The sequence below is a fragment of the Phyllobates terribilis genome, unplaced genomic scaffold, assembly GCF_046119375.1.
Source record: "Phyllobates terribilis strain yellow unplaced genomic scaffold, ASM4611937v1 Scaffold_5__5_contigs__length_657084704, whole genome shotgun sequence".
Taxonomy (NCBI): Eukaryota; Metazoa; Chordata; class Amphibia; order Anura; family Dendrobatidae; genus Phyllobates; species Phyllobates terribilis.
The window spans coordinates 655,441,320-655,467,179 of record NW_027362765.1 but is presented as its reverse complement, the minus strand read 5'-3'; the positions used below and the strand labels follow the sequence as shown (position 1 = coordinate 655,467,179).

Below are 25,860 nucleotides of genomic sequence, written 5' to 3'. Positions count from 1 at the left end.
AATTTTTTCAAATAAATTTTTGCGCTCATTTTTTTCAACTGGCGCATAAACATTAATAACACAAAACTTTACATTCTTGTATACAAAATTAGCAAGGATACATCTCCCCACCTCAATAACCAAATAATCACTCAAAACAACCTCCTTCCTTTAACCAAAATACCCACACCATCATTCTTATTACATGCACTCCCCGACCACACAGACGCTCCATAAGACCATTCATCCCCTTTCACACCATCCACTACCCCACATTCTTGTAAACAAAAAATAGATGCATTTTGCATAGCTAAAAACTCAAAAATAGCAGCTCTTCTTACTTTACTTTTAAACACTCTTACGTTTTGGGACACTATGGTAAATCCCATAATACTTCTACTCCTTCACCAATTACACAAAGAAATAGCCTTTGGCCTAAACCAAAGCTCACAAGAGGACAAAAAGAAAAAACATTTACAATATTATATGGTGACACTATCCAGCACCACCACTATCCTCCTCCGCCATCAGAACAGAACAGCTGGTTTCCGACCCGCTGGCTTCACCAGCCACACTCCTCATTCTGGCAGTTCTGATCTTCCTCTGAGGCTCACTAAAATCTGCATCATCACTGCCCCCACCATCCTCCCTACGACTCTTCTTTGCACCCCTATCATCCTCCGAAGAAAAATCTTCAATGTTTTCAGGACCCGAAGGGTGTTCAGGACTGTCGGGTTCCGAGATTTGCACTTCACATCCTGTTGCGTCCATTGCCTCTCCAAAAGTCATCATCTCAGGCAGCTCTGCTTCCACCACTTTCCTAGATATTCTCGCAGACACTGCCTTTTTCTCCACCTTTGCCACTTCCCTCCAGAACTCCTTTTCTTCCCTCCGCTTCTTCCTCATTTCTTCAGCAGAAGAAGAACATGGTCTCAGGGACACCTCCTCTGGCGCCGTAGAGGGAGAGGCTCTACCAGTTTCCCGCCTCCTTCCCTCTCTCTCCTCCCTCTCCAATCTTTCCAGCACTTTCAGTGCGCTTGCCATCTGCCTCCTCTCCAGCTCCTCCTCCTTCTGTTCTTTATCAGAACGTCTAGGTGCACTCATAGGACAGTCCTTATACATGTGATCACTACTCCCACAGACATCACAGGACTTGGCCTCTGGACACTGGTTGGCCATATGCCCCTCCTTTCTGCAATTTCGGCAACACTGCCCTTTAAGGCATGTTACCATGGTATGTCCGAAAGAAAAGCATCTACGGCAAAACATGGGCTGGCCTGGGTAAAAGAGGAAACCTCTATGGCCTGCAACGGAAAAATTTGATGGAGGGTGTCTAAAGCCCCCCACACTGTCAGGATCCCTTTTCAATTTCACACGGAATTTATACTGACAGTTAAAGATTCCTAGACAATTGACTTGCTTCACTCCCTTCCGCACATATTCACAGTAGCGAGAGAGGAAGCACTCCAGCAGCTCAGGGTCTGTAAAAGGGTTATAGACAGTCACAGTCACCTCCTTTTCTTGCAGACCAAACAAAGGTTCCCATCTAACTCCTTCCAAGCAGGGGTCACTAGAGTGACCACGGAGCCATTCAAAGACATTAAGGCAAACATCCTGGTCCATAAAGGTAACGTCATAATTACCTTGACGTGAAAATTCGTTGACACTGAAGATCTCAGAACGTCTTGCTCCAGCTTTGCCTTCAACGATGTCTTGGACAATGAAAACCACGTTGTTCTTGTTCTGGTCAGATGGATCCACGGACAAACGGATGGTGTTCTTCACAAAAGACATCTTGGATTCTGTCGGTATGGAATACCACAGGAAAAAGCAGAAAATCCTCCACAAAAGGGTCCGGATTCCTCCAGGAGACTCGCACCAATCAAGGTACAGTCATACGATCTTAGCCAAAAGGCCGAGAAGCGATAACCAGAATTGGTTTCAAACTACGGAGCCACCCAAGGATCCTGAAAAGTCCATTTGTGGAGATGAGCTCCTGGACTCCCGTTAAGAAGACATGTTGTCAACCTCTAGATCCCTTACATGCCTGCACTTTTCGGCTTGCTGCTGCTGCAATCCACGCGTTTTAGATCTGCATAACTCCACCTCTTTAAACACAGCACCTTCACCCCCTGCTGTTCCCACCCGCCTCAACACCGTTGGAAGGGAGGAGAACCAATTAAGGCGGGGGGTGGGGTGGAACGAGCAGCTGTCTACCCTTAGCAGGAGGGCTCCTGATTACATACCTCTCCTGCTGCTGCTGCTGCTGGCTGTCCAGCAGCAGACTGAAGGTGGCTGCTCCTGTGCACAGGTATATAAAGGCTCAGAGCCTATTATGACACGCGCAGCCAGCGTTCCATTGCCACATTCCATCTACTGCAGGCAGGATACCTGGCTGGCTGAATGTCGCTGAGAAGCTCACAGAGACCGCCATAAGCAACAGTTTAACAGAATGCCACAGACTAATCAACCAAACTTTTTGGGTTGGGTTCTCTTTTATAGTCTGCAGGCATTAAATGAAAGAAGTCAGTGTTCCAGCAGAAGGAGACAACGTTTCAGAAAAGGCATTGTAGCAAACCAAAAAAGAAATTTTAAGCGCAGCAGAGTAACCAGCGCACATACCTGTTAGCTCAGGTGAGTTTAAAAGGCTGCTGTTGATAACAAGGGCATTTGCTAAATAGATGGTGTGTGTGCAACAATATACTGAAAGGTCAATTATATTGTGCAGCTTATCTCACCACCTGTAGTTATTTAGGTGAAAGCTCCAAAATGCTTGCCTAATATGTCTGTTTATCCAAAAGGAAGTAAAAAGGGAGAGCTAGAAAGATAGCATTGCATCACATTACATGGCAATGCAATGCACAGTTGCTGAAGTTGAACCAAAATGAGCTTGTAATCTGGCTTCTGCAACTTTGAACATGAAAAATCCAATGAGGAGAAGAAAAGCAAAGCCAAAGAGTCCATCCCAAAATCCGACAAACAAGCAAAATGAACAAAAAACATTGAATTCAATTCTTTCTGATTTTAGAAACTGCATTAAAGAAGGGGTGCACCGGTCCTGGAGATACTGCAATACCAGGTCAATGCGTGGAGTGGACAGAGCAAGCTCTTTTTCCATCTCCCTGTTCTAAAAATCCATTTAATATATGGTCCCCAGATAGGGGACGTATCAGATATTAAACTGATAAGAACAGATACTACACTTGATCTTAGCCAAAAGGCCGAGAAGCGATAACCAGAATTGGTTTCAAACTACGGAGCCACCCAAGGATCCTGAAAAGTCCATTTGTGGAGATGAGCTCCTGGACTCCCGTTAAGAAGACATGTTGTCAACCTCTAGATCCCTTACATGCCTGCACTTTTCGGCTTGCTGCTGCTGCAATCCACGCGTTTTAGATCTGCATAACTCCACCTCTTTAAACACAGCACCTTCACCCCCTGCTGTTCCCACCCGCCTCAACACCGTTGGAAGGGAGGAGAACCAATTAAGGCGGGGGGTGGGGTGGAACGAGCAGCTGTCTATCTACCCTTAGCAGGAGGGCTCCTGATTACATACCTCTCCTGCTGCTGCTGCTGCTGGCTGTCCAGCAGCAGACTGAAGGTGGCTGCTCCTGTGCACAGGTATATAAAGGCTCAGAGCCTATTATGACACGCGCAGCCAGCGTTCCATTGCCACATTCCATCTACTGCAGGCAGGATACCTGGCTGGCTGAATGTCGCTGAGAAGCTCACAGAGACCGCCATAAGCAACAGTTTAACAGAATGCCACAGACTAATCAACCAAACTTTTTGGGTTGGGTTCTCTTTTATAGTCTGCAGGCATTAAATGAAAGAAGTCAGTGTTCCAGCAGAAGGAGACAACGTTTCAGAAAAGGCATTGTAGCAAACCAAAAAAGAAATTTTAAGCGCAGCAGAGTAACCAGCGCACATACCTGTTAGCTCAGGTGAGTTTAAAAGGCTGCTGTTGATAACAAGGGCATTTGCTAAATAGATGGTGTGTGTGCAACAATATACTGAAAGGTCAATTATATTGTGCAGCTTATCTCACCACCTGTAGTTATTTAGGTGAAAGCTCCAAAATGCTTGCCTAATATGTCTGTTTATCCAAAAGGAAGTAAAAAGGGAGAGCTAGAAAGATAGCATTGCATCACATTACATGGCAATGCAATGCACAGTTGCTGAAGTTGAACCAAAATGAGCTTGTAATCTGGCTTCTGCAACTTTGAACATGAAAAATCCAATGAGGAGAAGAAAAGCAAAGCCAAAGAGTCCATCCCAAAATCCGACAAACAAGCAAAATGAACAAAAAACATTGAATTCAATTCTTTCTGATTTTAGAAACTGCATTAAAGAAGGGGTGCACCGGTCCTGGAGATACTGCAATACCAGGTCAATGCGTGGAGTGGACAGAGCAAGCTCTTTTTCCATCTCCCTGTTCTAAAAATCCATTTAATATATGGTCCCCAGATAGGGGACGTATCAGATATTAAACTGATAAGAACAGATACTACACTTGATCTTAGCCAAAAGGCCGAGAAGCGATAACCAGAATTGGTTTCAAACTACGGAGCCACCCAAGGATCCTGAAAAGTCCATTTGTGGAGATGAGCTCCTGGACTCCCGTTAAGAAGACATGTTGTCAACCTCTAGATCCCTTACATGCCTGCACTTTTCGGCTTGCTGCTGCTGCAATCCACGCGTTTTAGATCTGCATAACTCCACCTCTTTAAACACAGCACCTTCACCCCCTGCTGTTCCCACCCGCCTCAACACCGTTGGAAGGGAGGAGAACCAATTAAGGCGGGGGGTGGGGTGGAACGAGCAGCTGTCTATCTACCCTTAGCAGGAGGGCTCCTGATTACATACCTCTCCTGCTGCTGCTGCTGCTGGCTGTCCAGCAGCAGACTGAAGGTGGCTGCTCCTGTGCACAGGTATATAATGGCTCAGAGCCTATTATGACACGCGCAGCCAGCGTTCCATTGCCACATTCCATCTACTGCAGGCAGGATACCTGGCTGGCTGAATGTCGCTGAGAAGCTCACAGAGACCGCCATAAGCAACAGTTTAACAGAATGCCACAGACTAATCAACCAAACTTTTTGGTTTGGGTTCTCTTTTATAGTCTGCAGGCATTAAATGAAAGAAGTCAGTGTTCCAGCAGAAGGAGACAACGTTTCAGAAAAGGCATTGTAGCAAACCAAAAAAGAAATTTTAAGCGCAGCAGAGTAACCAGCGCACATACCTGTTAGCTCAGGTGAGTTTAAAAGGCTGCTGTTGATAACAAGGGCATTTGCTAAATAGATGGTGTGTGTGCAACAATATACTGAAAGGTCAATTATATTGTGCAGCTTATCTCACCACCTGTAGTTATTTAGGTGAAAGCTCCAAAATGCTTGCCTAATATGTCTGTTTATCCAAAAGGAAGTAAAAAGGGAGAGCTAGAAAGATAGCATTGCATCACATTACATGGCAATGCAATGCACAGTTGCTGAAGTTGAACCAAAATGAGCTTGTAATCTGGCTTCTGCAACTTTGAACATGAAAAATCCAATGAGGAGAAGAAAAGCAAAGCCAAAGAGTCCATCCCAAAATCCGACAAACAAGCAAAATGAACAAAAAACATTGAATTCAATTCTTTCTGATTTTAGAAACTGCATTAAAGAAGGGGTGCACCGTTCCTGGAGATACTGCAATACCAGGTCAATGCGTGGAGTGGACAGAGCAAGCTCTTTTTCCATCTCCCTGTTCTAAAAATCCATTTAATATATGGTCCCCAGATAGGGGACGTATCAGATATTAAACTGATAAGAACAGATACTACACTTGATCTTAGCCAAAAGGCCGAGAAGCGATAACCAGAATTGGTTTCAAACTACGGAGCCACCCAAGGATCCTGAAAAGTCCATTTGTGGAGATGAGCTCCTGGACTCCCGTTAAGAAGACATGTTGTCAACCTCTAGATCCCTTACATGCCTGCACTTTTCGGCTTGCTGCTGCTGCAATCCACGCGTTTTAGATCTGCATAACTCCACCTCTTTAAACACAGCACCTTAACCCCCTGCTGTTCCCACCCGCCTCAACACCGTTGGAAGGGAGGAGAACCAATTAAGGCGGGGAGTGGGGTGGAACGAGCAGCTGTCTACCCTTAGCAGGAGGGCTCCTGATTACATACCTCTCCTGCTGCTGCTGCTGCTGGCTGTCCAGCAGCAGACTGAAGGTGGCTGCTGCTGTGCACAGGTATATAAAGGCTCAGAGCCTATTATGACACGCGCAGCCAGCGTTCCATTGCCACATTCCATCTACTGCAGGCAGGATACCTGGCTGGCTGAATGTCGCTGAGAAGCTCACAGAGACCGCCATAAGCAACAGTTTAACAGAATGCCACAGACTAATCAACCAAACTTTTTGGGTTGGGTTCTCTTTTATAGTCTGCAGGCATTAAATGAAAGAAGTCAGTGTTCCAGCAGAAGGAGACAACGTTTCAGAAAAGGCATTGTAGCAAACCAAAAAAGAAATTTTAAGCGCAGCAGAGTAACCAGCGCACATACCTGTTAGCTCAGGTGAGTTTAAAAGGCTGCTGTTGATAACAAGGGCATTTGCTAAATAGATGGTGTGTGTGCAACAATATACTGAAAGGTCAATTATATTGTGCAGCTTATCTCACCACCTGTAGTTATTTAGGTGAAAGCTCCAAAATGCTTGCCTAATATGTCTGTTTATCCAAAAGGAAGTAAAAAGGGAGAGCTAGAAAGATAGCATTGCATCACATTACATGGCAATGCAATGCACAGTTGCTGAAGTTGAACCAAAATGAGCTTGTAATCTGGCTTCTGCAACTTTGAACATGAAAAATCCAATGAGGAGAAGAAAAGCAAAGCCAAAGAGTCCATCCCAAAATCCGACAAACAAGCAAAATGAACAAAAAACATTGAATTCAATTCTTTCTGATTTTAGAAACTGCATTAAAGAAGGGGTGCACCGGTCCTGGAGATACTGCAATACCAGGTCAATGCGTGGAGTGGACAGAGCAAGCTCTTTTTCCATCTCCCTGTTCTAAAAATCCATTTAATATATGGTCCCCAGATAGGGGACGTATCAGATATTAAACTGATAAGAACAGATTTTTTTGATTGAATATATCTTTTATTAGCACAAAAAATAAGTTAACAGACAGTGTACAGTGCCGCAGCCCAGTACACACAGAATTCTACATCATATTTACATAGCATGAGGATACGACGCACTAACTAGACACATCACACCCCTATGCTACACAAAACACTCAATCTGAAAGAAAAAGCATGTCAATCAATACAGTACGACGAACCGTGATAAGGGATGGGGATTGGGAAAAAGGGGATGGGGAGGGGAAAATCACAGGCCCGAAGCTTTATTGAAAGACAAGACACATAAGGGGAGAGGGGGAGGAGGGGTTTAGTCCTCGTCCTCGTCCTCCGGACCGTCCATGATGGAATAGTCTCTGAGCAGGCTGTGGATCAGCCTGCGGCAGTCCTGGATGGACATCCTCTCCCTCCTCAAGATGAGCCGGTTCCTGGCGACCCAAACGGCATCCTTGAAGCAGTTCATAAGGCGCCAAGCCTCCTGGATGGCTCCGACGGTATGAACCCCAGGGAAGAGTCCGTAAAGCACAGAATGGTGCGATAGGCTCGCCCTGGGGACAGAGTTCCTCAGGTCGTCCTCAAGTGCAGTCAATAGGCGCTGTGCAAATCCGCAGTCCCAAAAAGTGTGCAAAGATGTTTCCTCCACGAAGGGGCACCTTGGGCAGTACCGGGTCTTGCACAGGTTCCGGGCATGCATGAATGACCGGACGGGCAGTCCGCCCTGAATCGCCATCCACGACAAGTCCTTGTGCCCGTTGGTCAGCCTGTCAGACGACACATTTGTCCACACAGTCTCCAGCGTGTCCTGGTGAAGTCCTGTGATGTTCTCCACGTCATCCTTGGCTCTGATTAGCTTGTGGATAGTTTTGGGCTTCCACAAGTCGGGCTTGAGTCCCTCCAGTTGATGCTCCCCCACAAATCGAACGACGTCTCCGTAGAACCATGGCGTCGTCCAGTTGTAGGGGAAGGAGCTGTCCCACTTGTCCCAGCCGAGTCGCCTCCAAAGAGGAAGCAGGAAGAAGCGAGACATGGACCTGCCCGCGGAGCCATTCTTGACTTGCAAAGTCCGGCGGACACAATCACACACAAAAGAGGATCGCAGGAGGGTGGGGATATCTGGAACGCCCTTCCCACCCTTGCGAGGCTCCTTGTACATGACGGCCCGCCTGACTCTGTCCATCTTGGATCCCCAGACAAAGTGAAACACTGTCCTGGTAATGGCCCTGCACACAGTGACGTGTGGGGACCAGGCCTGCGCCGTGTACTGCAAGACGGGCAGGACCTCATTACGCAGGATGAGTGCCTTACCCTCACAAGTGAGGTGTCTGAGGCTCCAGAGTCCGATCCGTTGCTTCACCTTGGCCAAGCGTTCTTGCCAGGACTTGAGGGCCGCTCTTTCCTTCCCGAACCAGACTCCCAGCACCTTGAGGAAATCGGTTGAATGTTGAAGGGGAAGGGGGCGGAGGAGGCCGGCTGCCAATCCCTGAAGAGCATGGCTTCCGACTTCCTGCAGTTGACTTTGGCCCCTGAAGCCCGGCCGAACCTCTCACACGTCTGGACGAGGGCGTCGACTGAACCACGATCAGCGCAGAAGACGGTGACGTCGTCCATGTAGAGCGAGCACTTGACCTCGTGTCGTCCCGGACCCGGTGCGGTGATCCCTCTGATCTCTCCATTCTGCCGGATAGCCTCTGCGAAGAGTTCTATAACACAAACAAAAGGAAGAGGTGATAGAGGGCAGCCTTGTCTGACCCCAGAGAGGACAGGGAAGGGGTCAGTCTTCCAGCCGTTCACCAACACCGAGCTGTGGATATCAAAATACATCAGACGGACATACGAACAAAACATGTTACCCAAACCTAACCGGTGCAGAGCTCGGCCCATGAACTCGTGGGAAACCCGGTCGAAGGCCTTCTCCTGATCCAAGGAGACCAGGGCCGTGTGTGCGCGGTGGACCTTGATGTACTCGACCGTGTCCCGCACGAGAGCGAGGCTGTCTGCGATGCGACGTCCAGGGATGCCGCAGGTCTGGTCCGGGTGGATGATCCGTCCGATGACCGTCTTAAGTCGTGTCGCCATCGTCTTGGCCAGGATCTTGTAGTCCACGTTGAGCAGAGTGATGGGACGCCAATTCCTCAGGTCGCACCTCTCTCCCTTCCGCTTGTACAGGATCGTGACCATTCCTTCCCTCAAAGATGGAGGCATTCTACCCTCCACCACCATCTCCTCGTACAGGTCCAACAGGTCCGGACAGATGAGGTCTCCCAGCGCTACATAGAGCTCCGCTGGAAGACCATCACTGCCCGGGGTCCTGCCGGTCCTAAAGGATTTAGCGGCAGAGAGCAATTCGCCCACCATCAGAGGTTTGTCCAAGGCTGCCGTGCCTGCAGGATCAAGATGGTTAGTGATACCTGACAGGAACTTATCAGCAGCATCGGGGTCGGTAGTCTTGTGGGAGTAGAGTTCGCTGTAGAAGTCGCTGACGACCCTCATCACGTCCTCCTTCCCACGTCGCATGTTTCCGCTCTCGTCTCGCAGCTCGTTCAGGGGCGTGTGACCGGCATGAAGTTTCCTGAAAAAGAATGAGTTACGTTTCTCACCCTTCTCCAGATTCTCCACTTTGGAACGGAAGATGATTCGCTTGGACTCCTCCTCAAAGTGCCTTTTCAGGCTCTTCTTGGTCTCCTCCAGCTCCTCCCTCACGTCCCAGCCGCAGTGAAGAAGGTCCTGCAGCGACCGCAGCTCGCGCTGCAGCCCTCTGAAGTCCCTCCTCTTCTCACACGCCTGTTGTCGACCCTTGGCCTGAAAGAAACAGCGAAACTCAAGTTTAACATATTCCCACCAATCAGAGACTGTTTGGAAGCTACCCTTGTAGGACTGCCACATTGCGTAGGCTGCTCTCAGCTCCTCCACGACTTCATCCTGAGCCAGCAGAGCACAATTCAGCTTCCAGGAGCCGGGGCCGGACGGAAAACCGTCGCCGAGGACACCTTGTAAGTGAATGGCTCTGTGGTCGGAGAAGAAGCAGGAGACCATCGAGTGCCTACTCTGCCTGACTGCCCGAGAGGTGAACACAAAGTCAATCCTGGAGCGGAGTGAGCCATCGGGTCGGCTCCACGAATAGTTCGTGGAGCCTCTCCCCATGGAGCCCACCACGTCCTGAAGAGAGGCCTCGGTTACCATCTCGATGAGCAGCTTGGACGTGATGTCCAACTTGGCAGATGTGCCAGAACTACGACCGTCCTCCTCGATGGGGCAGTTGAAATCCCCGGCCATCACTAAGGTCCTGGTGGTGGCAAGCTGAAGCCGCAGGGTCTGGAAAAGCTCCAAACGCTCATTCTTCAGTGGGGACGCATACACGTTGATGAACCTGACAGGTTCTCCCGCCCAGTTGCCATCTACAACAAGAGCCCTGCCGCAGATGAGCTCCTGGACGGACTCAAGCGTGAATGCGCCCCCCCTGATCAGAATTGCGACCCCCACAGACTTGCAGTCACCCCCACCGGACCAGTAGGATGGACCGTGGGACCACTCCCTGGCCAGATGTTTGAAGGACCTAGAGGAGGGAAGGGAACATTCCTGCAACATATAAACATCACACAACTGGGAAGTAAGGAAGGCATAAATAGTCTGACGTCTGAACTTGTCCTTGATGCTCCTGACATTAATGGAAAATAAGTTAATATTAGCCATCATGTAGGGAAAAAAGAAAAAGTTAGCGCAGGCAATACACCTTAGTTACCACTCCGGTCGGGTGGTCCCTCGTCGGTGTTGACTGCTGGTGACGGGATCACCAGCAGGCCCTCTTCCTCCATCTGGTCAAGCAGCGCGGCCTCGATCTCGGCGACCACCAGTTCCTCCTCTTCTGGCTCGGCCACCAGGGTCTCAACCATGTGCTCCATCTCTTCTGGCTCAGGGAGGGTATCCTCCTTTTCGCCTACGAAATCCAGAATCTTCTTTTTGGAGGATTCAGTAGCAGGGCTGTCCTCCACCTTCCTCTTTCCCCGGGTTGGAACTGGGGAGACAAGAAGGGGAAAATCCTCCTCGGAATAGATAGCGGCGGGTGGAGGAAAGGTTAATTCCACCGCTACCATGGTCTGGGGAGGGAGAGTGGCTGCCGGGGCAGGGGAAAGGACACCTGCTGAGGAGTAGGGGAAGGAGGAAGAGGAAGTGGAATCCTCAGCAGGGGTGGCCGGGGTGGGGGGGGATTGGACGGGGGTGGCAGGGGGAGGGATCGAGAGAGGGGTGACAGAACTCTTACCCTCCTTTGACTTTTTCTTCTGCTTCGGAGCTGCTGGGACCGTCGCTGGGGCTTTGGCCACCGACTCCTTGACCGCTTTGGCCTTGGTCGTCTCGACCTTGGCCGCTGGGGCCTTGGTCGTCGCGTCCTTGACCTTCACAGGCCTGGTCGTCGGGGCCTTGTCCTCCGTAGCTGGGGTCGTCGCAACCACCGATGCCCAGGATCTCTCACGCCTGGGGCAATCCTTGTACAGATGAGCCGCCAGCCCACACAGGTTGCAGGACGTCTTCTTCGGGCAGTCCTTCGAGCTGTGTCCCGTCACTCGACAAATCCTGCAGGCATCCTCCTTGCAGTCCTTCATCTCGTGGCCGTTCTTGCCGCATCTCCTGCAGTTCCGCGGCATGTCCGGGTAATAGATGAGGCCGTAGGAGTTGCCCAGGGAGAATGTCGGGGGCAGGTGCCGAAGTCCGTCTGAGTATGCCAGGTCCCTGTGAAGTCTAACGGTCACCGACCACTTACCTGTCCAGAAGCCGAGTCCATTCAGGATGTGAGAGGGTTCCTTCACAACCAAACAGAAGCGTCTCAGGAAGGTACAGATGTCTTGGCCTGGGGTGTGCGGGTTGTGCATGGAGACCGTGATCCTCCTTTCATCCCTCTGGATAGGGCAGCTACCTGTAAAGGCAGAGAAAGAATTATCCGGTCCTTTTGCGCTTACCATTTCCCAGAACCTCCTGCAGGTGTTCACAGTGGCGAAGGTGACGAAGAAGATCCCCGTCAAGAAGGTCTGGATGCTGAGGGTGTCCGACCTGGAGAAGCCTCGATCCAGCATCATCTTCTGGCAGAACACGTCCGAGGACATGTCCGGCACCCTCCCATCCACTTCCTTCAGCTTCAGGGCCACCGTCTGCCGCATCCATGGCTCCAGGGCTGGAGCTTCGTGGCGGGGCTTCTGGGGTCCCTTCTGCTGGCCAGTCGTGGAGGCAGAGTCCTTGGGGTCAGAATCGGCTCCTGGCTGGGCCCTCCTGGCTGTCCCCAGCTCCAGGCTCTTCTTTTCGGACTTCCTCGCAGCGCTTGCCATGGCTTTCCTCCTGCAGTTACTTCTTGGAGCTGGATCTGGAACTCTTCCCGGAATGGGTGGAGCTATGCAGATTCTTCTCCCGTCGTGTTCTGGACAAATTCCCCGAAAGGTCTTTGTCTCGATGATTTTCTTCCTCGAAGATTCCACAGGACAGCCCGATTCTTCTCCGAGTCTTCGTCTTCTTCTGGATTCTTTAGAGCTTCTTCCTCCCACCGATATCCGCCTTCGTTCTCCGATGTCAGCTGGGCTCCGAAGCTCTTCTCCTTCCGAGTTCGATCGCTCTCGTCAAGTGTAGATCGTAGCTCTTGTGTTTTTAAAAGAACAGATACTACACTTGATCTTAGCCAAAAGGCCGAGAAGCGATAACCAGAATTGGTTTCAAACTACGGAGCCACCCAAGGATCCTGAAAAGTCCATTTGTGGAGATGAGCTCCTGGACTCCCGTTAAGAAGACATGTTGTCAACCTCTAGATCCCTTACATGCCTGCACTTTTCGGCTTGCTGCTGCTGCAATCCACGCGTTTTAGATCTGCATAACTCCACCTCTTTAAACACAGCACCTTCACCCCCTGCTGTTCCCACCCGCCTCAACACCGTTGGAAGGGAGGAGAACCAATTAAGGCGGGGGGTGGGGTGGAACGAGCAGCTGTCTACCCTTAGCAGGAGGGCTCCTGATTACATACCTCTCCTGCTGCTGCTGCTGCTGGCTGTCCAGCAGCAGACTGAAGGTGGCTGCTGCTGTGCACAGGTATATAAAGGCTCAGAGCCTATTATGACACGCGCAGCCAGCGTTCCATTGCCACATTCCATCTACTGCAGGCAGGATACCTGGCTGGCTGAATGTCGCTGAGAAGCTCACAGAGACCGCCATAAGCAACAGTTTAACAGAATGCCACAGACTAATCAACCAAACTTTTTGGGTTGGGTTCTCTTTTATAGTCTGCAGGCATTAAATGAAAGAAGTCAGTGTTCCAGCAGAAGGAGACAACGTTTCAGAAAAGGCATTGTAGCAAACCAAAAAAGAAATTTTAAGCGCAGCAGAGTAACCAGCGCACATACCTGTTAGCTCAGGTGAGTTTAAAAGGCTGCTGTTGATAACAAGGGCATTTGCTAAATAGATGGTGTGTGTGCAACAATATACTGAAAGGTCAATTATATTGTGCAGCTTATCTCACCACCTGTAGTTATTTAGGTGAAAGCTCCAAAATGCTTGCCTAATATGTCTGTTTATCCAAAAGGAAGTAAAAAGGGAGAGCTAGAAAGATAGCATTGCATCACATTACATGGCAATGCAATGCACAGTTGCTGAAGTTGAACCAAAATGAGCTTGTAATCTGGCTTCTGCAACTTTGAACATGAAAAATCCAATGAGGAGAAGAAAAGCAAAGCCAAAGAGTCCATCCCAAAATCCGACAAACAAGCAAAATGAACAAAAAACATTGAATTCAATTCTTTCTGATTTTAGAAACTGCATTAAAGAAGGGGTGCACCGGTCCTGGAGATACTGCAATACCAGGTCAATGCGTGGAGTGGACAGAGCAAGCTCTTTTTCCATCTCCCTGTTCTAAAAATCCATTTAATATATGGTCCCCAGATAGGGGACGTATCAGATATTAAACTGATAAGAACAGATACTACACTTGATCTTAGCCAAAAGGCCGAGAAGCGATAACCAGAATTGGTTTCAAACTACGGAGCCACCCAAGGATCCTGAAAAGTCCATTTGTGGAGATGAGCTCCTGGACTCCCGTTAAGAAGACATGTTGTCAACCTCTAGATCCCTTACATGCCTGCACTTTTCGGCTTGCTGCTGCTGCAATCCACGCGTTTTAGATCTGCATAACTCCACCTCTTTAAACACAGCACCTTCACCCCCTGCTGTTCCCACCCGCCTCAACACCGTTGGAAGGGAGGAGAACCAATTAAGGCGGGGGGTGGGGTGGAACGAGCAGCTGTCTACCCTTAGCAGGAGGGCTCCTGATTACATACCTCTCCTGCTGCTGCTGGCTGTCCAGCAGCAGACTGAAGGTGGCTGCTGCTGTGCACAGGTATATAAAGGCTCAGAGCCTATTATGACACGCGCAGCCAGCGTTCCATTGCCACATTCCATCTACTGCAGGCAGGATACCTGGCTGGCTGAATGTCGCTGACAAGCTCACAGAGACCGCCATAAGCAACAGTTTAACAGAATGCCACAGACTAATCAACCAAACTTTTTGGGTTGGGTTCTCTTTTATAGTCTGCAGGCATTAAATGAAAGAAGTCAGTGTTCCAGCAGAAGGAGACAACGTTTCAGAAAAGGCATTGTAGCAAACCAAAAAAGAAATTTTAAGCGCAGCAGAGTAACCAGCGCACATACCTGTTAGCTCAGGTGAGTTTAAAAGGCTGCTGTTGATAACAAGGGCATTTGCTAAATAGATGGTGTGTGTGCAACAATATACTGAAAGGTCAATTATATTGTGCAGCTTATCTCACCACCTGTAGTTATTTAGGTGAAAGCTCCAAAATGCTTGCCTAATATGTCTGTTTATCCAAAAGGAAGTAAAAAGGGAGAGCTAGAAAGATAGCATTGCATCACATTACATGGCAATGCAATGCACAGTTGCTGAAGTTGAACCAAAATGAGCTTGTAATCTGGCTTCTGCAACTTTGAACATGAAAAATCCAATGAGGAGAAGAAAAGCAAAGCCAAAGAGTCCATCCCAAAATCCGACAAACAAGCAAAATGAACAAAAAACATTGAATTCAATTCTTTCTGATTTTAGAAACTGCATTAAAGAAGGGGTGCACCGGTCCTGGAGATACTGCAATACCAGGTCAATGCGTGGAGTGGACAGAGCAAGCTCTTTTTCCATCTCCCTGTTCTAAAAATCCATTTAATATATGGTCCCCAGATAGGGGACGTATCAGATATTAAACTGATAAGAACAGATTTTTTTTTTTTTTTTTTTTTTCTCCTCAGACGAGGAAATTCCACAGTCTATGGAAACCAGACAAAGGAAAATTCCATCAAAACAGCTGCGTCAAATCCAATACGCAATTTGCTGTCCCCATCATCATCGGAAATATTTATTTCATATTTCAAAACAACAATAACAAAAATCAAGAGGTACTAACAATATATCTCCACTTTTTAACTTTCCATATTCCCTCCGCATCCACTTCCCCTCTCCTCTTTTTGTCCCATAGGAAACACACATACATCTTCCCCAAAATCACCTTCACACTATCCTTTACAGCAATTTCCTTCCTTTTAAACACATACACATTCCTCACATCCCATAACACTTCCTTTATACATGCAAGCATCAACCACAAGACTCTTTCCTTCGTCCCATCACATATTCCCAAACCAAACATAAACAACTCAAAAGACAACAAATTCACACCACACAATTCTTTACACAAAGGCCCCATTCTCCCAATCACATCTCTAGCATACTGGCAATTCCAAAAAACATGCAACACACTTTCCCTTCCACCACAGCCATTTCTTGGACACATTTCACTCCTCACCAAACCTCTATTCCTCTGAAATTCTCTCACAGGTAATACTCCATGTAAAGACTGCCACACAACTTCACTCTGTTTGTTGGTCATACCACTCATCCGCACTTTCTTCCAAACCTTCTGCACATCACCACCCCTAACCATATTTATTCCACATTCTACCTCTCTACATTCAATCATCCTATACACAGCCTTCTTATTCTCCAGCAATCTCACATCTGCATCACACAGTTCATACCTCACCAAAAACTTATAAACCCACACATACCATACAGGCACCTCAAAAGCAATCGGACATCGCAAATCCCTTTCTTGCCACTTTAAACGAAACAAATACGCTCCAAATAAATACCTACACATAGATGAAAACTTTCCATCCGCCCTAATCACTTTCAAAACAAACACAACGATATTCACACCAAAAAACACGTCCAAATTCGGAAAACCCAAACCACCTTTTTCCACTCTTTTAACCAAAATTTCTCTCCTAGCTCTCTCCATTTTCGAGTTCCACAAAAAAACAAATAAAATTCTATTCAAGCTTCTCATACACATATATCCTGGTGGAAATACTACCGCAATATATAAAAATATTGGCAACACCACACTCTTAACAATTAAAATCTTCCCAAAAAAGGATAAACTCCTCAATTTCCAAAAATTCAACTTCTGCTCAACTTTTCCTTTCGCATCATCCCAACTTTCTTTCCCATCCAAACTCTCTGAAAATTTCACACCCAAAACTTTAATAGGTCCATTCACTACATTCACACCTACATCCCTACTTAAACTTCCGCCTCCAAAACCCTTACACTCACTCTTTTCCCAATTCACTTTAAACGCAGATGCACCACAAAAAATAGACACTAACAACTTCACCCGCCTCACCGAACATTCAGAATCACATAATACACACACGTCATCCATATAACCACTCACCTTCCATTCTTTTCCTCCACCTCCCGGCACTTGCACACCACGAATTACCTTATCTTTCCTCAGCATACACAACAATGGCTCAATTGCACAAATAAATGCTACAGGGGACAAAGGACACCCCTGTCGCACACCTGAAAACACATTCACTTTCCTACCCACATACCCATTCATTAAAACACAGCTATAAACACCCGCATACAAACTTCTCACTCGCCCAACAAAATCAGCCGGAAAACCCATTTTTAACAACACTCTGAACAAAAAACCATGCGACAACCTATCATAAGCCTTTTCAAAATCCAAACTTAACAAAAATACACTCTTCTTACGACCCATGCAATCCCATAGACAATCTCTTAACATACACACACACTCATGAATCCGCCTCCCAGGTACCGCACAACACTGCTCATCCCCAATCACACTCTCTATCACATCACGCATCCTATTAGCCATAAGTTTTGCATAGATTTTATAATCACAATTAAGTAACGTTATTGGCCTCCAATTCCTCAGACTTTTCAAATCCCCTTTCTTAGGAATTAACACAACCAAACCTGCACGCATACTCTCAGTCACCTCCATGTTTCCCCACATATACTTACATACATCCACAAAGTCCTTTCCAATCACACCCCACATCACACGATAAAATTCTACTGGGAGGCCATCCTCCCCCGGCGTCTTATTCAAAGCCATACTACACATAACCTTCCATACCTCATCACCAGTCACCTCACCCATCACTCTCTCTCTTTCTGCTTCACTCAACTTACTCTCTAACACACTCAAAACATCATTCTCCAAACATTCATCCCTCTGTTTCACTGCATACAGATCCTCATAAAACTTAGCCACCTCTTCACACATATCCTCTCCACTCACCTCACTTCCATCTGCTCCATACACCACGCTCATACTCTGTTTCTTTCCAAAAACTTTTTTAAAGAAAAACCGAGAACATTTCTCATCCTGCTCCATCTTATCAATCTTTGCCCTAAACACTATGCTTCTCCCTCTCTCCAACAAAAACTCACTAATCTCCTTTTTTACCTCTAAAATATCCTCCTCCACCTCAACTCCTCCTTCCCTTAACTTATACAAAACGCTCAACCGCGCGTTCAGTTTAACAAAACTCTCTCTTTTAATTGCTGCATACTTGTATCCTAAATTTTTAAAGAACATTTTTGTTTGTTTCTTCACCCAGTCCCACCACTCACAAACATTCCTAAACTCATTTTTATGCTTACACCATTCTTCATACCGCCTTTCATACTCCTTTCTCACATCTTCATTCTCTAACAGTTTAACATTTAACTTCCACAATCCTCTCCCAAACACTCCATCAACTTTTATATCCAACTCACACAACATACACACATGATCTGAAAAAAGAACGTTTTCCTGCCTATAATTAACAGAAACCATATTTTTAGAAATAAAACAATAATCCAATCTGGATTGTACCCTACCACTCTCAGAAAAGAAAGTGTTCAACAAAGGATTCATGTTACACACGCGCTGCATATCACACAACCCAAAATCATTCACTAACTCCAATAATGCTTTCCCAGACACATCCACATTCACTCTCCCCACATCACAGTTCATATCACCCACAATTACCACAGGTATTCTTCCTGGAACAAAAAGCTTAATTTTTTCAAATAAATTTTTGCGCTCATTTTTTTCAACTGGCGCATAAACATTAATAACACAAAACTTTACATTCTTGTATACAAAATTAGCAAGGATACATCTCCCCACCTCAATAACCAAATAATCACTCAAAACAACCTCCCTTCCTTTAACCAAAATACCCACACCATCATTCTTATTACATGCACTCCCCGACCACACAGACGCTCCATAAGACCATTCATCCCCTTTCACACCATCCACTACCCCACATTCTTGTAAACAAAAAATAGATGCATTTTGCATAGCTAAAAACTCAAAAATAGCAGCTCTTCTTACTTTACTTTTAAACACTCTTACGTTTTGGGACACTATGGTAAATCCCATAATACTTCTACTCCTTCACCAATTACACAAAGAAATAGCCTTTGGCCTAAACCAAAGCTCACAAGAGGACAAAAAGAAAAAACATTTACAATATTATATGGTGACACTATCCAGCACCACCACTATCCTCCTCCGCCATCAGAACAGAACAGCTGGTTTCCGACCCGCTGGCTTCACCAGCCACACTCCTCATTCTGGCAGTTCTGATCTTCCTCTGAGGCTCACTAAAATCTGCATCATCACTGCCCCCACCATCCTCCCTACGACTCTTCTTTGCACCCCTATCATCCTCCGAAGAAAAATCTTCAATGTTTTCAGGACCCGAAGGGTGTTCAGGACTGTCGGGTTCCGAGATTTGCACTTCACATCCTGTTGCGTCCATTGCCTCTCCAAAAGTCATCATCTCAGGCAGCTCTGCTTCCACCACTTTCCTAGATATTCTCGCAGACACTGCCTTTTTCTCCACCTTTGCCACTTCCCTCCAGAACTCCTTTTCTTCCCTCCGCTTCTTCCTCATTTCTTCAGCAGAAGAAGAACATGGTCTCAGGGACACCTCCTCTGGCGCCGTAGAGGGAGAGGCTCTACCAGTTTCCCGCCTCCTTCCCTCTCTCTCCTCCCTCTCCAATCTTTCCAGCACTTTCAGTGCGCTTGCCATCTGCCTCCTCTCCAGCTCCTCCTCCTTCTGTTCTTTATCAGAACGTCTAGGTGCACTCATAGGACAGTCCTTATACATGTGATCACTACTCCCACAGACATCACAGGACTTGGCCTCTGGACACTGGTTGGCCATATGCCCCTCCTTTCTGCAATTTCGGCAACACTGCCCTTTAAGGCATGTTACCATGGTATGTCCGAAAGAAAAGCATCTACGGCAAAACATGGGCTGGCCTGGGTAAAAGAGGAAACCTCTATGGCCTGCAACGGAAAAATTTGATGGAGGGTGTCTAAAGCCCCCCACACTGTCAGGATCCCTTTTCAATTTCACACGGAATTTATACTGACAGTTAAAGATTCCTAGACAATTGACTTGCTTCACTCCCTTCCGCACATATTCACAGTAGCGAGAGAGGAAGCACTCCAGCAGCTCAGGGTCTGTAAAAGGGTTATAGACAGTCACAGTCACCTCCTTTTCTTGCAGACCAAACAAAGGTTCCCATCTAACTCCTTCCAAGCAGGGGTCACTAGAGTGACCACGGAGCCATTCAAAGACATTAAGGCAAACATCCTGGTCCATAAAGGTAACGTCATAATTACCTTGACGTGAAAATTCGTTGACACTGAAGATCTCAGAACGTCTTGCTCCAGCTTTGCCTTCAACGATGTCTTGGACAATGAAAACCACGTTGTTCTTGTTCTGGTCAGATGGATCCACGGACAAACGGATGGTGTTCTTCACAAAAGACATCTTGGATTCTGTCGGTATGGAATACCACAGGAAAAAGCAGAAAATCCTCCACAAAAGGGTCCGGATTCCTCCAGGAGACTCGCACCAATCAAGGTACAGTCATACGATCGCAGCCAAAAGGCCGAGAAGCGATAACCAGAATTGGTTTCAAACTACGGAGCCACCCAAGGATCCTGAAAAGTCCATTTGTGGAGATGAGCTCCTGGACTCCCGTTAAGAAGACATGTTGTCAACCTCTAGATCCCTTACATGCCTGCACTTTTCGGCTTGCTGCTGCTGCAATCCACGCGTTTTAGATCTGCATAACTCCACCTCTTTAAACACAGCACCTTCACCCCCTGCTGTTCCCACCCGCCTCAACACCGTTGGAAGGGAGGAGAACCAATTAAGGCGGGGGGTGGGGTGGAACGAGCAGCTGTCTACCCTTAGCAGGAGGGCTCCTGATTACATACCTCTCCTGCTGCTGCTGCTGCTGGCTGTCCAGCAGCAGACTGAAGGTGGCTGCTGCTGTGCACAGGTATATAAAGGCTCAGAGCCTATTATGACACGCGCAGCCAGCGTTCCATTGCCACATTCCATCTACTGCAGGCAGGATACCTGGCTGGCTGAATGTCGCTGAGAAGCTCACAGAGACCGCCATAAGCAACAGTTTAACAGAATGCCACAGACTAATCAACCAAACTTTTTGGGTTGGGTTCTCTTTTATAGTCTGCTGGCATTAAATGAAAGAAGTCAGTGTTCCAGCAGAAGGAGACAACGTTTCAGAAAAGGCATTGTAGCAAACCAAAAAAGAAATTTTAAGCGCAGCAGAGTAACCAGCGCACATACCTGTTAGCTCAGGTGAGTTTAAAAGGCTGCTGTTGATAACAAGGGCATTTGCTAAATAGATGGTGTGTGTGCAACAATATACTGAAAGGTCAATTATATTGTGCAGCTTATCTCACCACCTGTAGTTATTTAGGTGAAAGCTCCAAAATGCTTGCCTAATATGTCTGTTTATCCAAAAGGAAGTAAAAAGGGAGAGCTAGAAAGATAGCATTGCATCACATTACATGGCAATGCAATGCACAGTTGCTGAAGTTGAACCAAAATGAGCTTGTAATCTGGCTTCTGCAACTTTGAACATGAAAAATCCAATGAGGAGAAGAAAAGCAAAGCCAAAGAGTCCATCCCAAAATCCGACAAACAAGCAAAATGAACAAAAAACATTGAATTCAATTCTTTCTGATTTTAGAAACTGCATTAAAGAAGGGGTGCACCGGTCCTGGAGATACTGCAATACCAGGTCAATGCGTGGAGTGGACAGAGCAAGCTCTTTTTCCATCTCCCTGTTCTAAAAATCCATTTAATAAATGGTCCCCAGATAGGGGACGTATCAGATATTAAACTGATAAGAACAGATACTACACTTGATCTTAGCCAAAAGGCCGAGAAGCGATAACCAGAATTGGTTTCAAACTACAGAGCCACCCAAGGATCCTGAAAAGTCCATTTGTGGAGATGAGCTCCTGGACTCCCGTTAAGAAGACATGTTGTCAACCTCTAGATCCCTTACATGCCTGCACTTTTCGGCTTGCTGCTGCTGCAATCCACGCGTTTTAGATCTGCATAACTCCACCTCTTTAAACACAGCACCTTCACCCCCTGCTGTTCCCACCCGCCTCAACACCGTTGGAAGGGAGGAGAACCAATTAAGGCGGGGGGTGGGGTGGAACGAGCAGCTGTCTACCCTTAGCAGGAGGGCTCCTGATTACATACCTCTCCTGCTGCTGCTGCTGCTGGCTGTCCAGCAGCAGACTGAAGGTGGCTGCTGCTGTGCACAGGTATATAAAGGCTCAGAGCCTATTATGACACGCGCAGCCAGCGTTCCATTGCCACATTCCATCTACTGCAGGCAGGATACCTGGCTGGCTGAATGTCGCTGAGAAGCTCACAGAGACCGCCATAAGCAACAGTTTAACAGAATGCCACAGACTAATCAACCAAACTTTTTGGGTTGGGTTCTCTTTTATAGTCTGCAGGCATTAAATGAAAGAAGTCAGTGTTCCAGCAGAAGGAGACAACGTTTCAGAAAAGGCATTGTAGCAAACCAAAAAAGAAATTTTAAGCGCAGCAGAGTAACCAGCGCACATACCTGTTAGCTCAGGTGAGTTTAAAAGGCTGCTGTTGATAACAAGGGCATTTGCTAAATAGATGGTGTGTGTGCAACAATATACTGAAAGGTCAATTATATTGTGCAGCTTATCTCACCACCTGTAGTTATTTAGGTGAAAGCTCCAAAATGCTTGCCTAATATGTCTGTTTATCCAAAAGGAAGTAAAAAGGGAGAGCTAGAAAGATAGCATTGCATCACATTACATGGCAATGCAATGCACAGTTGCTGAAGTTGAACCAAAATGAGCTTGTAATCTGGCTTCTGCAACTTTGAACATGAAAAATCCAATGAGGAGAAGAAAAGCAAAGCCAAAGAGTCCATCCCAAAATCCGACAAACAAGCAAAATGAACAAAAAACATTGAATTCAATTCTTTCTGATTTTAGAAACTGCATTAAAGAAGGGGTGCACCGGTCCTGGAGATACTGCAATACCAGGTCAATGCGTGGAGTGGACAGAGCAAGCTCTTTTTCCATCTCCCTGTTCTAAAAATCCATTTAATATATGGTCCCCAGATAGGGGACGTATCAGATATTAAACTGATAAGAACAGATACTACACTTGATCTTAGCCAAAAGGCCGAGAAGCGATAACCAGAATTGGTTTCAAACTACGGAGCCACCCAAGGATCCTGAAAAGTCCATTTGTGGAGATGAGCTCCTGGACTCCCGTTAAGAAGACATGTTGTCAACCTCTAGATCCCTTACATGCCTGCACTTTTCGGCTTGCTGCTGCTGCAATCCACGCGTTTTAGATCTGCATAACTCCACCTCTTTAAACACAGCACCTTCACCCCCTGCTGTTCCCACCCGCCTCAACACCGTTGGAAGGGAGGAGAACCAATTAAGGCGGGGGGTGGGGTGGAACGAGCAGCTGTCTACCCTTAGCAGGAGGGCTCCTGATTACATACCTCTCCTGCTGCTGCTGCTGGCTGTCCAGCAGCAGACTGAAGGTGGCTGCTGCTGTGCACAGGTATATAAAGGCTCAGAGCCTATTATGACACGCGCAGCCAGCGTTCCATTGCCACATTCCATCTACTGCAGGCAGGATACCTGGCTGGCTGAATGTCGCTGAGAAGCTCACAGAGACCGCCATAAGCAACAGTTTAACAGAATGCCACAGTCTAATCAACCAAACTTTTTGGGTTGGGTTCTCTTTTATAGTCTGCAGGCATTAAATGAAAGAAGTCAGTGTTCCAGCAGAAGGAGACAACGTTTCAGAAAAGGCATTGTAGCAAACCAAAAAAGAAATTTTAAGCGCAGCAGAGTAACCAGCGCACATACCTGTTAGCTCAGGTGAGTTTAAAAGGCTGCTGTTGATAACAAGGGCATTTGCTAAATAGATGGTGTGTGTGCAACAATATACTGAAAGGTCAATTATATTGTGCAGCTTATCTCACCACCTGTAGTTATTTAGGTGAAAGCTCCAAAATGCTTGCCTAATATGTCTGTTTATCCAAAAGGAAGTAAAAAGGGAGAGCTAGAAAGATAGCATTGCATCACATTACATGGCAATGCAATGCACAGTTGCTGAAGTTGAACCAAAATGAGCTTGTAATCTGGCTTCTGCAACTTTGAACATGAAAAATCCAATGAGGAGAAGAAAAGCAAAGCCAGAGAGTCCATCCCAAAATCCGACAAACAAGCAAAATGAACAAAAAACATTGAATTCAATTCTTTCTGATTTTAGAAACTGCATTAAAGAAGGGGTGCACCGGTCCTGGAGATACTGCAATACCAGGTCAATGCGTGGAGTGGACAGAGCAAGCTCTTTTTCCATCTCCCTGTTCTAAAAATCCATTTAATATATGGTCCCCAGATAGGGGACGTATCAGATATTAAACTGATAAGAACAGATACTACACTTGATCTTAGCCAAAAGGCCGAGAAGCGATAACCAGAATTGGTTTCAAACTACGGAGCCACCCAAGGATCCTGAAAAGTCCATTTGTGGAGATGAGCTCCTGGACTCCCGTTAAGAAGACATGTTGTCAACCTCTAGATCCCTTACATGCCTGCACTTTTCGGCTTGCTGCTGCTGCAATCCACGCGTTTTAGATCTGCATAACTCCACCTCTTTAAACACAGCACCTTCTCCCCCTGCTGTTCCCACCCGCCTCAACACCGTTGGAAGGGAGGAGAACCAATTAAGGCGGGGGGTGGGGTGGAACGAGCAGCTGTCTACCCTTAGCAGGAGGGCTCCTGATTACATACCTCTCCTGCTGCTGCTGCTGCTGGCTGTCCAGCAGCAGACTGAAGGTGGCTGCTGCTGTGCACAGGTATATAAAGGCTCAGAGCCTATTATGACACGCGCAGCCAGCGTTCCATTGCCACATTCCATCTACTGCAGGCAGGATACCTGGCTGGCTGAATGTCGCTGAGAAGCTCACAGAGACCGCCATAAGCAACAGTTTAACAGAATGCCACAGTCTAATCAACCAAACTTTTTGGGTTGGGTTCTCTTTTATAGTCTGCAGGCATTAAATGAAAGAAGTCAGTGTTCCAGCAGAAGGAGACAACGTTTCAGAAAAGGCATTGTAGCAAACCAAAAAAGAAATTTTAAGCGCAGCAGAGTAACCAGCGCACATACCTGTTAGCTCAGGTGAGTTTAAAAGGCTGCTGTTGATAACAAGGGCATTTGCTAAATAGATGGTGTGTGTGCAACAATATACTGAAAGGTCAATTATATTGTGCAGCTTATCTCACCACCTGTAGTTATTTAGGTGAAAGCTCCAAAATGCTTGCCTAATATGTCTGTTTATCCAAAAGGAAGTAAAAAGGGAGAGCTAGAAAGATAGCATTGCATCACATTACATGGCAATGCAATGCACAGTTGCTGAAGTTGAACCAAAATGAGCTTGTAATCTGGCTTCTGCAACTTTGAACATGAAAAATCCAATGAGGAGAAGAAAAGCAAAGCCAGAGAGTCCATCCCAAAATCCGACAAACAAGCAAAATGAACAAAAAACATTGAATTCAATTCTTTCTGATTTTAGAAACTGCATTAAAGAAGGGGTGCACCGGTCCTGGAGATACTGCAATACCAGGTCAATGCGTGGAGTGGACAGAGCAAGCTCTTTTTCCGTCTCCCTGTTCTAAAAATCCATTTAATATATGGTCCCCAGATAGGGGACGTATCAGATATTAAACTGATAAGAACAGATACTACACTTGATCTTAGCCAAAAGGCCGAGAAGCGATAACCAGAATTGGTTTCAAACTACGGAGCCACCCAAGGATCCTGAAAAGTCCATTTGTGGAGATGAGCTCCTGGACTCCCGTTAAGAAGACATGTTGTCAACCTCTAGATCCCTTACATGCCTGCACTTTTCGGCTTGCTGCTGCTGCAATCCACGCGTTTTAGATCTGCATAACTCCACCTCTTTAAACACAGCACCTTCACCCCCTGC

The 25,860-nt window shown here is 46.8% G+C and overlaps 10 non-coding genes and 1 pseudogene across 10 annotated transcripts; all 11 read right to left on the bottom strand.

Annotated features, from left to right (window-relative positions):
- Positions 1 to 3,021: 3,021 nt before the first annotated feature.
- Positions 3,022 to 3,212, bottom strand: LOC141149258 (U2 spliceosomal RNA). The gene has a single exon (XR_012245564.1). It is a non-coding gene; the product is annotated as a U2 spliceosomal RNA (small nuclear RNA).
- Positions 3,213 to 4,331: 1,119 nt separating this feature from the next.
- On the bottom strand, positions 4,332 to 4,522 carry LOC141149257 (U2 spliceosomal RNA). Its single transcript, XR_012245563.1, has one exon. It is a non-coding gene; the product is annotated as a U2 spliceosomal RNA (small nuclear RNA).
- Positions 4,523 to 5,641: 1,119 nt separating this feature from the next.
- On the bottom strand, positions 5,642 to 5,832 carry LOC141274051 (U2 spliceosomal RNA). Its single transcript, XR_012322345.1, has one exon. It is a non-coding gene; the product is annotated as a U2 spliceosomal RNA (small nuclear RNA).
- A 1,115-nt stretch (positions 5,833 to 6,947) lies between these two features.
- LOC141150280 (U2 spliceosomal RNA) lies at positions 6,948 to 7,141 on the bottom strand. The gene has a single exon (XR_012246537.1). It is a non-coding gene; the product is annotated as a U2 spliceosomal RNA (small nuclear RNA).
- A 5,563-nt stretch (positions 7,142 to 12,704) lies between these two features.
- LOC141151002 (U2 spliceosomal RNA) lies at positions 12,705 to 12,782 on the bottom strand (annotated as a pseudogene).
- Positions 12,783 to 13,897: 1,115 nt separating this feature from the next.
- Positions 13,898 to 14,088, bottom strand: LOC141149256 (U2 spliceosomal RNA). Its single transcript, XR_012245562.1, has one exon. It is a non-coding gene; the product is annotated as a U2 spliceosomal RNA (small nuclear RNA).
- Positions 14,089 to 15,197: 1,109 nt separating this feature from the next.
- LOC141150645 (U2 spliceosomal RNA) lies at positions 15,198 to 15,390 on the bottom strand. The gene has a single exon (XR_012246790.1). It is a non-coding gene; the product is annotated as a U2 spliceosomal RNA (small nuclear RNA).
- Positions 15,391 to 21,545: 6,155 nt separating this feature from the next.
- Positions 21,546 to 21,736, bottom strand: LOC141149452 (U2 spliceosomal RNA). The gene has a single exon (XR_012245748.1). It is a non-coding gene; the product is annotated as a U2 spliceosomal RNA (small nuclear RNA).
- Positions 21,737 to 22,851: 1,115 nt separating this feature from the next.
- On the bottom strand, positions 22,852 to 23,042 carry LOC141149255 (U2 spliceosomal RNA). The gene has a single exon (XR_012245561.1). It is a non-coding gene; the product is annotated as a U2 spliceosomal RNA (small nuclear RNA).
- A 1,112-nt stretch (positions 23,043 to 24,154) lies between these two features.
- On the bottom strand, positions 24,155 to 24,345 carry LOC141149254 (U2 spliceosomal RNA). Its single transcript, XR_012245560.1, has one exon. It is a non-coding gene; the product is annotated as a U2 spliceosomal RNA (small nuclear RNA).
- Positions 24,346 to 25,460: 1,115 nt separating this feature from the next.
- Positions 25,461 to 25,651, bottom strand: LOC141149573 (U2 spliceosomal RNA). Its single transcript, XR_012245864.1, has one exon. It is a non-coding gene; the product is annotated as a U2 spliceosomal RNA (small nuclear RNA).
- Between the last annotated feature and the right edge of the window lie 209 nt (positions 25,652 to 25,860).